The following is a 15,029-nucleotide window of genomic DNA, read 5'->3' on the forward strand; positions in this document are numbered from 1 at the left end:
TCACTCTCTTTGAATCTTCTTTATCATGCTAAGAGGAGCAGGAAAAAGCAAAAAATTTCAGAATTGCACCTTGCAATGCGGAGAAATTACTGTTTGTGCATTTACAATATTCATTGATTTTTGCCATTGAAAAACATCATGTTATTCATATACCAGAAATGTTTGAAGCTACTGACTGAATGAAAAGAGCTGGCATCTCACTCTCTTTGAATCTTCTTTATCATGCTAAGAGGAGCAGGAAAAAGCAAAAAATTTCAGAATTGCACCTTGCAATGTGGAGAAATTACTGTTTGTGCATTTACAATATTCATTGATTTTTGCCATTGAAAAACGTCCAGAAATGTTTGAAGCTACTGACTGAATGAAAGGAGCTGGCATCTCACTCTCTTTGAATCTTCTTTATCATGCTAAGAGGAGCAGGAAAAAGCAAAAAATTTCAGAATTGCACCTTGCAATGCGGAGAAATTACTGTTTGTGCATTTACAATATTCATTGATTTTTGCCATTGAAAAACATCATGTTATTCATATACCAGAAATGTTTGAAGCTACTGACTGAATGAAAAGAGCTGGCATCTCACTCTCTTTGAATCTTCTTTATCATGCTAAGAGGAGCAGGAAAAAGCAAAAAATTTCAGAATTGCACCTTGCAATGTGGAGAAATTACTGTTTGTGCATTTACAATATTCATTGATTTTTGCCATTGAAAAACGTCCAGAAATGTTTGAAGCTACTGACTGAATGAAAGGAGTTGGCATCTCACTCTCTTTGAATCTTCTTTATCATGCTAAGAGGAGCAGGAAAAAGCAAAAAATTTCAGAATTGCACCTTGCAATGCGGAGAAATTACTGTTTGTGCATTTACAATATTCATTGATTTTTGCCATTGAAAAACATCATGTTATTCATATACCAGAAATGTTTGAAGCTACTGACTGAATGAAAAGAGCTGGCATCTCACTCTCTTTGAATCTTCTTTATCATGCTAAGAGGAGCAGGAAAAAGCAAAAAATTTCAGAATTGCATCCTGCAATGTGGAGAAATTACTGTTTGTGCATTTACAATATTCATTGATTTTTGCCATTGAAAAACGTCCAGAAATGTTTGAAGCTACTGACTGAATGAAAGGAGCTGGCATCTCACTCTCTTTGAATCTTCTTTATCATGCTAAGAGGAGCAGGAAAAAGCAAAAAATTTCAGAATTGCACCTTGCAATGCGGAGAAATTACTGTTTGTGCATTTACAATATTCATTGATTTTTGCCATTGAAAAACATCATGTTATTCATATACCAGAAATGTTTGAAGCTACTGACTGAATGAAAAGAGCTGGCATCTCACTCTCTTTGAATCTTCTTTATCATGGTAAGAGGAGCAGGAAAAAGCAAAAAATTTCAGAATTGCACCTTGCAATGTGGAGAAATTACTGTTTGTGCATATACAATATTCATTGATTTTTGCCATTGAAAAACGTCCAGAAATGTTTGAAGCTACTGACTGAATGAAAGGAGCTGGCATCTCACTCTCTTTGAATCTTCTTTATCATGCTAAGAGGAGCAGGAAAAAGCAAAAAATTTCAGAATTGCACCTTGCAATGCGGAGAAATTACTGTTTGTGCATTTACAATATTCATTGATTTTTGCCATTGAAAAACATCAGGTTATTCATATACCAGAAATGTTGGAAGCTACTGACTGAATGAAAAGAGCTGGCATCTCACTCTCTTTGAATCTTCTTTATCATGCTAAGAGGAGCAGGAAAAAGCAAAAAATTTCAGAATTGCACCTTGCAATGTGGAGAAATTACTGTTTGTGCATTTACAATATTCATTGATTTTTGCCATTGAAAAACGTCCAGAAATGTTTGAAGCTACTGACTGAATGAAAGGAGCTGGCATCTCACTCTCTTTGAATCTTCTTTATCATGCTAAGAGGAGCAGGAAAAAGCAAAAAATTTCAGAATTGCACCTTGCAATGCGGAGAAATTACTGTTTGTGCATTTACAATATTCATTGATTTTTGCCATTGAAAAACATCATGTTATTCATATACCAGAAATGTTTGAAGCTACTGACTGAATGAAAAGAGCTGGCATCTCACTCTCTTTGAATCTTCTTTATCATGCTAAGAGGAGCAGGAAAAAGCAAAAAATTTCAGAATTGCACCTTGCAATGTGGAGAAATTACTTTTTGTGCATTTACAATATTCATTGATTTTTGCCATTGAAAAACGTCCAGAAATGTTTGAAGCTACTGACTGAATGAAAGGAGCTGGCATCTCACTCTCTTTGAATCTTCTTTATCATGCTAAGAGGAGCAGGAAAAAGCAAAAAATTTCAGAATTGCACCTTGAAATGCGGAGAAATTACTGTTTGTGCATTTACAATATTCATAGATTTTTGCCATTGAAAAACATCATGTTATTCATATACCAGAAATGTTTGAAGCTACTGACTGAATGAAAAGAGCTGGCATCTCACTCTCTTTGAATCTTCTTTATCATGCTAAGAGGAGCAGGAAAAAGCAAAAAATTTCAGAATTGCACCTTGCAATGTGGAGAAATTACTTTTTGTGCATTTACAATATTCATTGATTTTTGCCATTGAAAAACGTCCAGAAATGTTTGAAGCTACTGACTAAATGAAAGGAGCTGGCATCTCACTCTCTTTGAATCTTCTTTATCATGCTAAGAGGAGCAGGAAAAAGCAAAAAATTTCAGAATTGCACCTTGCAATGCAGAGAAATTACTGTTTGTGCATTTACAATATTCATTGATTTTTGCCATTGAAAAACATCATGTTATTCATATACCAGAAATGTTTGAAGCTACTGACTGAATGAAAAGAGCTGGCATCTCACTCTCTTTGAATCTTCTTTATCATGCTAAGAGGAGCAGGAAAAAGCAAAAAATTTCAGAATTGCACCTTGCAATGTGGAGAAATTACTGTTTGTGCATTTACAATATTCATTGATTTTTGCCATTGAAAAACGTCCAGAAATGTTTGAAGCTACTGACTGAATGAAAGGAGCTGGCATCTCACTCTCTTTGAATCTTATTTATCATGCTAAGAGGAGCAGGAAAAAGCAAAAAATTTCAGAATTGCACCTTGCAATGCGGAGAAAATACTGTTTGTGCATTTACAATATTCATTGATTTTTGCCATTGAAAAACATCATGTTATTCATATACCAGAAATGTTTGAAGCTACTGACTGAATGAAAAGAGCTGGCATCTCACTCTCTTTGAATCTTCTTTATCATGCTAAGAGGAGCAGGAAAAAGCAAAAAATTTCAGAATTGCACCTTGCAATGTGGAGAAATTACTGTTTGTGCATTTACAATATTCATTGATTTTTGCCATTGAAAAACGTCCAGAAATGTTTGAAGCTACTGACTGAATGAAAGGAGCTGGCATCTCACTCTCTTTGAATCTTCTTTATCATGCTAAGTGGAGCAGGAGAAAGCAAAAAATTTCAGAATTGCACCTTGCAATGCCGAGAAATTACTGTTTGTGCATTTACAATATTCATTGATTTTTGCCATTGAAAAACATCATGTTATTCATATACCAGAAATGTTTGAAGCTACTGACTGAATGAAAAGAGCTGGCATCTCACTCTCTTTGAATCTTCTTTATCATGCTACGAGGAGCAGGAAAAAGCAAAAAATTTCAGAATTGCACCTTGCAATGTGGAGAAATTACTGTTTGTGCATTTACAATATTCATTGATTTTTGCCATTGAAAAACGTCCAGAAATGTTTGAAGCTACTGACTGAAAGAAAGGAGGTGGCATCTCACTCTCTTTGAATCTTCTTTATCATGCTAAGAGGAGCAGGAAAAAGCAAAAAATTTCAGAATTGCACCTTGCAATGCGGAGAAATTACTGTTTGTGCATTTACAATATTCATTGATTTTTGCCATTGAAAAACATCATGTTATTCATATACCAGAAATGTTTGAAGCTACTGACTGAATGAAAAGAGCTGGCATCTCACTCTCTTTGAATCTTCTTTATCATGCTAAGAGGAGCAGGAAAAAGCAAAAAATTTCAGAATTGCACCTTGCAATGTGGAGAAATTACTGTTTGTGCATTTACAATATTCATTGATTTTTGCCATTGAAAAACGTCCAGAAATGTTTGAAGCTACTGACTGAATGAAAGGAGCTGGCATCTCACTCTCTTTGAATCTTCTTTATCATGCTAAGAGGAGCAGGAAAAAGCAAAAAATTTCAGAATTGCACCTTGCAATGCGGAGAAATTACTGCTTGTGCATTTACAATATTCATTGATTTTTGCCATTGAAAAACATCATGTTATTCATATACCAGAAATGTTTGAAGCTACTGACTGAATGAAAAGAGCTGGCATCTCACTCTCTTTGAATCTTCTTTATCATGGTAAGAGGAGCAGGAAAAAGCAAAAAATTTCAGAATTGCACCTTGCAATGTGGAGAAATTACTTTTTGTGCATTTACAATATTCATTGATTTTTGCCATTGAAAAACGTCCAGAAATGTTTGAAGCTACTGACTGAATGAAAGGAGCTGGCATCTCACTCTCTTTGAATCTTCTTTATCATGCTAAGAGGAGCAGGAAAAAGCAAAAAATTTCAGAATTGCACCTTGCAATGCGGAGAAATTACTGTTTGTGCATTTACAATATTCATTGATTTTTGCCATTGAAAAACATCATGTTATTCATATACCAGAAATGTTTGAAGCTACTGACTGAATGAAAAGAGCTGGCATCTCACTCTCTTTGAATCTTCTTTATCATGCTAAGAGGAGCAGGAAAAAGCAAAAAATTTCAGAATTGCACCTTGTAATGTGGAGAAATTACTGTTTGTGCATTTACAATATTCATTGATTTTTGCCATTGAAAAATGTCCAGAAATGTTTGAAGCTACTGACTGAATGAAAGGAGCTGGCATCTCACTCTCTTTGAATCTCCTTTATCATGCTAAGAGGAGCAGGAAAAAGCAAAAAATTTCAGAATTGCACCTTGCAATGCGGAGAAATTACTGTTTGTGCATTTACAATATTCATTGATTTTTGCCATTGAAAAACATCATGTTATTCATATACCAGAAATGTTTGAAGCTACTGACTGAATGAAAAAAGCTGGCATCTCACTCTCTTTGAATCTTCTTTATCATGCTAAGAGGAGCAGGAAAAAGCAAAAAATTTCAGAATTGCACCTTGCAATGTGGAGAAATTACTGTTTGTGCATTTACAATATTCATTGATTTTTGCCATTGAAAAACGTCCAGAAATGTTTGAAGCTACTGACTGAATGAAAGGAGCTGGCATCTCACTCTCTTTGAATCTTCTTTATCATGGTAAGAGGAGCAGGAAAAAGCAAAAAATTTCAGAATTGCACCTTGCAATGCGGAGAAATTACTGTTTGTGCATTTACAATATTCATTGATTTTTGCCATTGAAAAACATCATGTTATTCATATACCAGAAATGTTTGAAGCTACTGACTGAATGAAAAGAGCTGGCATCTCACTCTCTTTGAATCTTCTTTATCATGCTAAGAGGAGCAGGAAAAAGCAAAAAATTTCAGAATTGCATCCTGCAATGTGGAGAAATTACTGTTTGTGCATTTACAATATTCATTGATTTTTGCCATTGAAAAACGTCCAGAAATGTTTGAAGCTACTGACTGAATGAAAGGAGCTGGCATCTCACTCTCTTTGAATCTTCTTTATCATGCTAAGAGGAGCAGGAAAAAGCAAAAAATTTCAGAATTGCACCTTGCAATGCGGAGAAATTACTGTTTGTGCATTTACAATATTCATTGATTTTTGCCATTGAAAAACATCATGTTATTCATATACCAGAAATGTTTGAAGCTACTGACTGAATGAAAAGAGATGGCATCTCACTCTCTTTGAATCTTCTTTATCATGCTAAGAGGAGCAGGAAAAAGCAAAAAATTTCAGAATTGCACCTTGCAATGTGGAGAAATTACTGTTTGTGCATTTACAATATTCATTGATTTTTGCCATTGAAAAACGTCCAGAAATGTTTGAAGCTACTGACTGAATGAAAGGAGCAGGCATCTCACTCTCTTTGAATCTTCTTTATCATGCTAAGAGGAGCAGGAAAAAGCAAAAAATTTCAGAATTGCACCTTGCAATGCGGAGAAATTACTGTTTGTGCATTTACAATATTCATTGATTTTTGCCATTGAAAAACATCATGTTATTCATATACCAGAAATGTTTGAAGCTACTGACTGAATGAAAAGAGCTGGCATCTCACTCTCTTTGAATCTTCTTTATCATGCTAAGAGGAGCAGGAAAAAGCAAAAAATTTCAGAATTGCACCTTGCAATGTGGAGAAATTACTTTTTGTGCATTTACAATATTCATTGATTTTTGCCATTGAAAAACGTCCAGAAATGTTTGAAGCTACTGACTAAATGAATGGAGCTGGCATCTCACTCTCTTTGAATCTTCTTTATCATGCTAAGAGGAGCAGGAAAAAGCAAAAAATTTCAGAATTGCACCTTGCAATGCGGAGAAATTACTGTTTGTGCATTTACAATATTCATTGATTTTTGCCATTGAAAAACATCATGTTATTCATATACCAGAAATGTTTGAAGCTACTGACTGAATGAAAAGAGCTGGCATCTCACTCTCTTTGAATCTTCTTTATCATGCTAAGAGGAGCAGGAAAAAGCAAAAAATTTCAGAATTGCACCTTGCAATGTGGAGAAATTACTGTTTGTGCATTTACAATATTCATTGATTTTTGCCATTGAAAAACGTCCAGAAATGTTTGAAGCTACTGACTGAATGAAAGGAGCTGGCATCTCACTCTCTTTGAATCTCCTTTATCATGCTAAGAGGAGCAGGAAAAAGCAAAAAATTTCAGAATTGCACCTTGCAATGCGGAGAAATTACTGTTTGTGCATTTACAATATTCATTGATTTTTGCCATTGAAAAACATCATGTTATTCATATACCAGAAATGTTTGAAGCTACTGACTGAATGAAAAAAGCTGGCATCTCACTCTCTTTGAATCTTCTTTATCATGCTAAGAGGAGCAGGAAAAAGCAAAAAATTTCAGAATTGCACCTTGCAATGTGGAGAAATTACTGTTTGTGCATTTACAATATTCATTGATTTTTGCCATTGAAAAACGTCCAGAAATGTTTGAAGCTACTGACTGAATGAAAGGAGCTGGCATCTCACTCTCTTTGAATCTTCTTTATCATGGTAAGAGGAGCAGGAAAAAGCAAAAAATTTCAGAATTGCACCTTGCAATGCGGAGAAATTACTGTTTGTGCATTTACAATATTCATTGATTTTTGCCATTGAAAAACATCATGTTATTCATATACCAGAAATGTTTGAAGCTACTGACTGAATGAAAAGAGCTGGCATCTCACTCTCTTTGAATCTTCTTTATCATGCTAAGAGGAGCAGGAAAAAGCAAAAAATTTCAGAATTGCATCCTGCAATGTGGAGAAATTACTGTTTGTGCATTTACAATATTCATTGATTTTTGCCATTGAAAAACGTCCAGAAATGTTTGAAGCTACTGACTGAATGAAAGGAGCTGGCATCTCACTCTCTTTGAATCTTCTTTATCATGCTAAGAGGAGCAGGAAAAAGCAAAAAATTTCAGAATTGCACCTTGCAATGCGGAGAAATTACTGTTTGTGCATTTACAATATTCATTGATTTTTGCCATTGAAAAACATCATGTTATTCATATACCAGAAATGTTTGAAGCTACTGACTGAATGAAAAGAGCTGGCATCTCACTCTCTTTGAATCTTCTTTATCATGCTAAGAGGAGCAGGAAAAAGCAAAAAATTTCAGAATTGCACCTTGCAATGTGGAGAAATTACTGTTTGTGCATATACAATATTCATTGATTTTTGCCATTGAAAAACGTCCAGAAATGTTTGAAGCTACTGACTGAATGAAAGGAGCTGGCATCTCACTCTCTTTGAATCTTCTTTATCATGCTAAGAGGAGCAGGAAAAAGCAAAAAATTTCAGAATTGCACCTTGCAATGCGGAGAAATTACTGTTTGTGCATTTACAATATTCATTGATTTTTGCCATTGAAAAACATCATGTTATTCATATACCAGAAATGTTGGAAGCTACTGACTGAATGAAAAGAGCTGGCATCTCACTCTCTTTGAATCTTCTTTATCATGCTAAGAGGAGCAGGAAAAAGCAAAAAATTTCAGAATTGCACCTTGCAATGTGGAGAAATTACTGTTTGTGCATTTACAATATTCATTGATTTTTGCCATTGAAAAACGTCCAGAAATGTTTGAAGCTACTGACTGAAAGAAAGGAGCTGGCATCTCACTCTCTTTGAATCTTCTTTATCATGCTAAGAGGAGCAGGAAAAAGCAAAAAATTTCAGAATTGCACCTTGCAATGCGGAGAAATTACTGTTTGTGCATTTACAATATTCATTGATTTTTGCCATTGAAAAACATCATGTTATTCATATACCAGAAATGTTTGAAGCTACTGACTGAATGAAAAGAGCTGGCATCTCACTCTCTTTGAATCTTCTTTATCATGCTAAGAGGAGCAGGAAAAAGCAAAAAATTTCAGAATTGCACCTTGCAATGTGGAGAAATTACTTTTTGTGCATTTACAATATTCATTGATTTTTGCCATTGAAAAACGTCCAGAAATGTTTGAAGCTACTGACTGAATGAAAGGAGCTGGCATCTCACTCTCTATGAATCTTCTTTATCATGCTAAAAGGAGCAGGAAAAAGCAAAAAATTTCAGAATTGCACCTTGCAATGCGGAGAAATTACTGTTTGTGCATTTACAATATTCATTGATTTTTGCCATTGAAAAACATCATGTTATTCATATACCAGAAATGTTTGAAGCTACTGACTGAATGAAAAGAGATGGCATCTCACTCTCTTTGAATCTTCTTTATCATGCTAAGAGGAGCAGGAAAAAGCAAAAAATTTCAGAATTGCACCTTGCAATGTGGAGAAATTACTGTTTGTGCATTTACAATATTCATTGATTTTTGCCATTGAAAAACGTCCAGAAATGTTTGAAGCTACTGACTGAATGAAAGGAGCAGGCATCTCACTCTCTTTGAATCTTCTTTATCATGCTAAGAGGAGCAGGAAAAAGCAAAAAATTTCAGAATTGCACCTTGCAATGCGGAGAAATTACTGTTTGTGCATTTACAATATTCATTGATTTTTGCCATTGAAAAACATCATGTTATTCATATACCAGAAATGTTTGAAGCTACTGACTGAATGAAAAGAGCTGGCATCTCACTCTCTTTGAATCTTCTTTATCATGCTAAGAGGAGCAGGAAAAAGCAAAAAATTTCAGAATTGCACCTTGCAATGTGGAGAAATTACTTTTTGTGCATTTACAATATTCATTGATTTTTGCCATTGAAAAACGTCCAGAAATGTTTGAAGCTACTGACTAAATGAAAGGAGCTGGCATCTCACTCTCTTTGAATCTTCTTTATCATGCTAAGAGGAGCAGGAAAAAGCAAAAAATTTCAGAATTGCACCTTGCAATGCGGAGAAATTACTGTTTGTGCATTTACAATATTCATTGATTTTTGCCATTGAAAAACATCATGTTATTCATATACCAGAAATGTTTGAAGCTACTGACTGAATGAAAAGAGCTGGCATCTCACTCTCTTTGAATCTTCTTTATCATGCTAAGAGGAGCAGGAAAAAGCAAAAAATTTCAGAATTGCACCTTGCAATGTGGAGAAATTACTGTTTGTGCATTTACAATATTCATTGATTTTTGCCATTGAAAAACGTCCAGAAATGTTTGAAGCTACTGACTGAATGAAAGGAGCTGGCATCTCACTCTCTTTGAATCTCCTTTATCATGCTAAGAGGAGCAGGAAAAAGCAAAAAATTTCAGAATTGCACCTTGCAATGCGGAGAAATTACTGTTTGTGCATTTACAATATTCATTGATTTTTGCCATTGAAAAACATCATGTTATTCATATACCAGAAATGTTTGAAGCTACTGACTGAATGAAAAAAGCTGGCATCTCACTCTCTTTGAATCTTCTTTATCATGCTAAGAGGAGCAGGAAAAAGCAAAAAATTTCAGAATTGCACCTTGCAATGTGGAAAAATTACTGTTTGTGCATTTACAATATTCATTGATTTTTGCCATTGAAAAACGTCCAGAAATGTTTGAAGCTACTGACTGAATGAAAGGAGCTGGCATCTCACTCTCTTTGAATCTTCTTTATCATGGTAAGAGGAGCAGGAAAAAGCAAAAAATTTCAGAATTGCACCTTGCAATGCGGAGAAATTACTGTTTGTGCATTTACAATATTCATTGATTTTTGCCATTGAAAAACATCATGTTATTCATATACCAGAAATGTTTGAAGCTACTGACTGAATGAAAAGAGCTGGCATCTCACTCTCTTTGAATCTTCTTTATCATGCTAAGAGGAGCAGGAAAAAGCAAAAAATTTCAGAATTGCATCCTGCAATGTGGAGAAATTACTGTTTGTGCATTTACAATATTCATTGATTTTTGCCATTGAAAAACGTCCAGAAATGTTTGAAGCTACTGACTGAATGAAAGGAGCTGGCATCTCACTCTCTTTGAATCTTCTTTATCATGCTAAGAGGAGCAGGAAAAAGCAAAAAATTTCAGAATTGCACCTTGCAATGCGGAGAAATTACTGTTTGTGCATTTACAATATTCATTGATTTTTGCCATTGAAAAACATCATGTTATTCATATACCAGAAATGTTTGAAGCTACTGACTGAATGAAAAGAGCTGGCATCTCACTCTCTTTGAATCTTCTTTATCATGCTAAGAGGAGCAGGAAAAAGCAAAAAATTTCAGAATTGCACCTTGCAATGTGGAGAAATTACTGTTTGTGCATATACAATATTCATTGATTTTTGCCATTGAAAAACGTCCAGAAATGTTTGAAGCTACTGACTGAATGAAAGGAGCTGGCATCTCACTCTCTTTGAATCTTCTTTATCATGCTAAGAGGAGCAGGAAAAAGCAAAAAATTTCAGAATTGCACCTTGCAATGCGGAGAAATTACTGTTTGTGCATTTACAATATTCATTGATTTTTGCCATTGAAAAACATCATGTTATTCATATACCAGAAATGTTGGAAGCTACTGACTGAATGAAAAGAGCTGGCATCTCACTCTCTTTGAATCTTCTTTATCATGCTAAGAGGAGCAGGAAAAAGCAAAAAATTTCAGAATTGCACCTTGCAATGTGGAGAAATTACTGTTTGTGCATTTACAATATTCATTGATTTTTGCCATTGAAAAACGTCCAGAAATGTTTGAAGCTACTGACTGAAAGAAAGGAGCTGGCATCTCACTCTCTTTGAATCTTCTTTATCATGCTAAGAGGAGCAGGAAAAAGCAAAAAATTTCAGAATTGCACCTTGCAATGCGGAGAAATTACTGTTTGTGCATTTACAATATTCATTGATTTTTGCCATTGAAAAACATCATGTTATTCATATACCAGAAATGTTTGAAGCTACTGACTGAATGAAAAGAGCTGGCATCTCACTCTCTTTGAATCTTCTTTATCATGCTAAGAGGAGCAGGAAAAAGCAAAAAATTTCAGAATTGCACCTTGCAATGTGGAGAAATTACTTTTTGTGCATTTACAATATTCATTGATTTTTGCCATTGAAAAACGTCCAGAAATGTTTGAAGCTACTGACTGAATGAAAGGAGCTGGCATCTCACTCTCTATGAATCTTCTTTATCATGCTAAAAGGAGCAGGAAAAAGCAAAAAATTTCAGAATTGCACCTTGCAATGCGGAGAAATTACTGTTTGTGCATTTACAATATTCATTGATTTTTGCCATTGAAAAACATCATGTTATTCATATACCAGAAATGTTTGAAGCTACTGACTGAATGAAAAGAGATGGCATCTCACTCTCTTTGAATCTTCTTTATCATGCTAAGAGGAGCAGGAAAAAGCAAAAAATTTCAGAATTGCACCTTGCAATGTGGAGAAATTACTGTTTGTGCATTTACAATATTCATTGATTTTTGCCATTGAAAAACGTCCAGAAATGTTTGAAGCTACTGACTGAATGAAAGGAGCAGGCATCTCACTCTCTTTGAATCTTCTTTATCATGCTAAGAGGAGCAGGAAAAAGCAAAAAATTTCAGAATTGCACCTTGCAATGCGGAGAAATTACTGTTTGTGCATTTACAATATTCATTGATTTTTGCCATTGAAAAACATCATGTTATTCATATACCAGAAATGTTTGAAGCTACTGACTGAATGAAAAGAGCTGGCATCTCACTCTCTTTGAATCTTCTTTATCATGCTAAGAGGAGCAGGAAAAAGCAAAAAATTTCAGAATTGCACCTTGCAATGTGGAGAAATTACTTTTTGTGCATTTACAATATTCATTGATTTTTGCCATTGAAAAACGTCCAGAAATGTTTGAAGCTACTGACTAAATGAAAGGAGCTGGCATCTCACTCTCTTTGAATCTTCTTTATCATGCTAAGAGGAGCAGGAAAAAGCAAAAAATTTCAGAATTGCACCTTGCAATGCGGAGAAATTACTGTTTGTGCATTTACAATATTCATTGATTTTTGCCATTGAAAAACATCATGTTATTCATATACCAGAAATGTTTGAAGCTACTGACTGAATGAAAAGAGCTGGCATCTCACTCTCTTTGAATCTTCTTTATCATGCTAAGAGGAGCAGGAAAAAGCAAAAAATTTCAGAATTGCACCTTGCAATGTGGAGAAATTACTGTTTGTGCATTTACAATATTCATTGATTTTTGCCATTGAAAAACGTCCAGAAATGTTTGAAGCTACTGACTGAATGAAAGGAGCTGGCATCTCACTCTCTTTGAATCTTCTTTATCATGCTAAGAGGAGCAGGAAAAAGCAAAAAATTTCAGAATTGCACCTTGCAATGCGGAGAAAATACTGTTTGTGCATTTACAATATTCATTGATTTTTGCCATTGAAAAACATCATGTTATTCATATACCAGAAATGTTTGAAGCTACTGACTGAATGAAAAGAGCTGGCATCTCACTCTCTTTGAATCTTCTTTATCATGCTAAGAGGAGCAGGAAAAAGCAAAAAATTTCAGAATTGCACCTTGCAATGTGGAGAAATTACTGTTTGTGCATTTACAATATTCGTTGATTTTTGTCATTGAAAAACGTCCAGAAATATTTGAAGCTACTGACTGAATGAAAGGAGCTGGCATCTCACTCTCTTTGAATCTTCTTTATCATGCTAAGAGGAGCACGAAAATGCAAAAAAATTCAGAATTGCACCTTGCAATGCGGAGAAATTACTGTTTGTGCATTTACAATATTCATTGATTTTTGCCATTGAAAAACATCATGTTATTCATATACCAGAAATGTTTGAAGCTACTGACTGAATGAAAAGAGCTGGCATCTCACTCTCTTTGAATCTTCTTTATCATGCTAAGAGGAGCAGGAAAAAGCAAACAATTTCAGAATTCCACCTTGCAATGTGGTGAAATTACTTTTTGTGCATTTACAATATTCATTGATTTTTGCCATTGAAAAACATCCAGAAATGTTTGAAGCTACTGACTGAATGAAAGGAGCTGGCATCTCACTCTCTTTGAATCTTCTTTATCATGCTAAGAGGAGCAGGAAAAAGCAAAAAATTTCAGAATTGCACCTTGCAATGCGGAGAAATTACTGTTTGTGCATTTACAATATTCATTGATTTTTGCCATTGAAAAACATCATGTTATTCATATACCAGAAATGTTTGAAGCTACTGACTGAATGAAAAGAGCTGGCATCTCACTCTCTTTGAATCTTCTTTATCATGCTAAGAGGAGCAGGAAAAAGCAAAAAATTTCAGAATTGCACCTTACAATGTGGAGAAATTACTGTTTGTGCATTTACAATATTCATTGATTTTTGCCATTGAAAAACGTCCAGAAATGTTTGAAGCTACTGACTGAATGAAAGGAGCTGGCATTTCACTCTCTTTGAATCTTCTTTATCATGCTAAGAGGAGCAGGAAAAAGCAAAAAATTTCAGAATTGCACCTTGCAATGCGGAGAAATTACTGTTTGTGCATTTACAATATTCATTGATTTTTGCCATTGAAAAACATCATGTTATTCATATACCAGAAATGTTTGAAGCTACTGACTGAATGAAAAGAGCTGGCATCTCACTCTCTTTGAATCTTCTTTATCATGCTAAGAGGAGCAGGAAAAAGCAAAAAATTTCAGAATTGCACCTTGCAATGTGGAGAAATTACTTTTTGTGCATTTACAATATTCATTGATTTTTGCCATTGAAAAACGTCCAGAAATGTTTGAAGCTACTGACTGAATGAAAGGAGCTGGCATCTCACTCTCTTTGAATCTTCTTTATCATGCTAAGAGGAGCAGGAAAAAGCAAAAAATTTCAGAATTGCACCTTGCAATGCGGAGAAATTACTGTTTGTGCATTTACAATATTCATTGATTTTTGCCATTGAAAAACATCATGTTATTCATATACCAGAAATGTTTGAAGCTACTGACTGAATGAAAGGAGCAGGCATCTCACTCTCTTTGAATCTTCTTTATCATGCTAAGAGGAGCAGGAAAAAGCAAAAAATTTCAGAATTGCACCTTGCAATGTGGAGAAATTACTGTTTGTGCATTTACAATATTCATTGATTTTTGCCATTGAAAAACATCATGTTATTCATATACCAGAAATGTTTGAAGCTACTGACTGAATGAAAAGAGCTGGCATCTCACTCTCTTTGAATCTTCTTTATCATGCTAAGAGGAGCAGGAAAAAGCAAAAAATTTCAGAATTGCACCTTGCAATGTGGAGAAATTACTTTTTGTGCATTTACAATATTCATTGATTTTTGCCATTGAAAAACGTCCAGAAATGTTTGAAGCTACTGACTAAATGAAAGGAGCTGGCATCTCACTCTCTTTGAATCTTCTTTATCATGCTAAGAGGAGCAGGAAAAAGCAA

Source organism: Phyllobates terribilis, unplaced genomic scaffold, assembly GCF_046119375.1.
Source record: "Phyllobates terribilis strain yellow unplaced genomic scaffold, ASM4611937v1 Scaffold_12__6_contigs__length_324123572, whole genome shotgun sequence".
Classification (NCBI taxonomy): Eukaryota; Metazoa; Chordata; class Amphibia; order Anura; family Dendrobatidae; genus Phyllobates; species Phyllobates terribilis.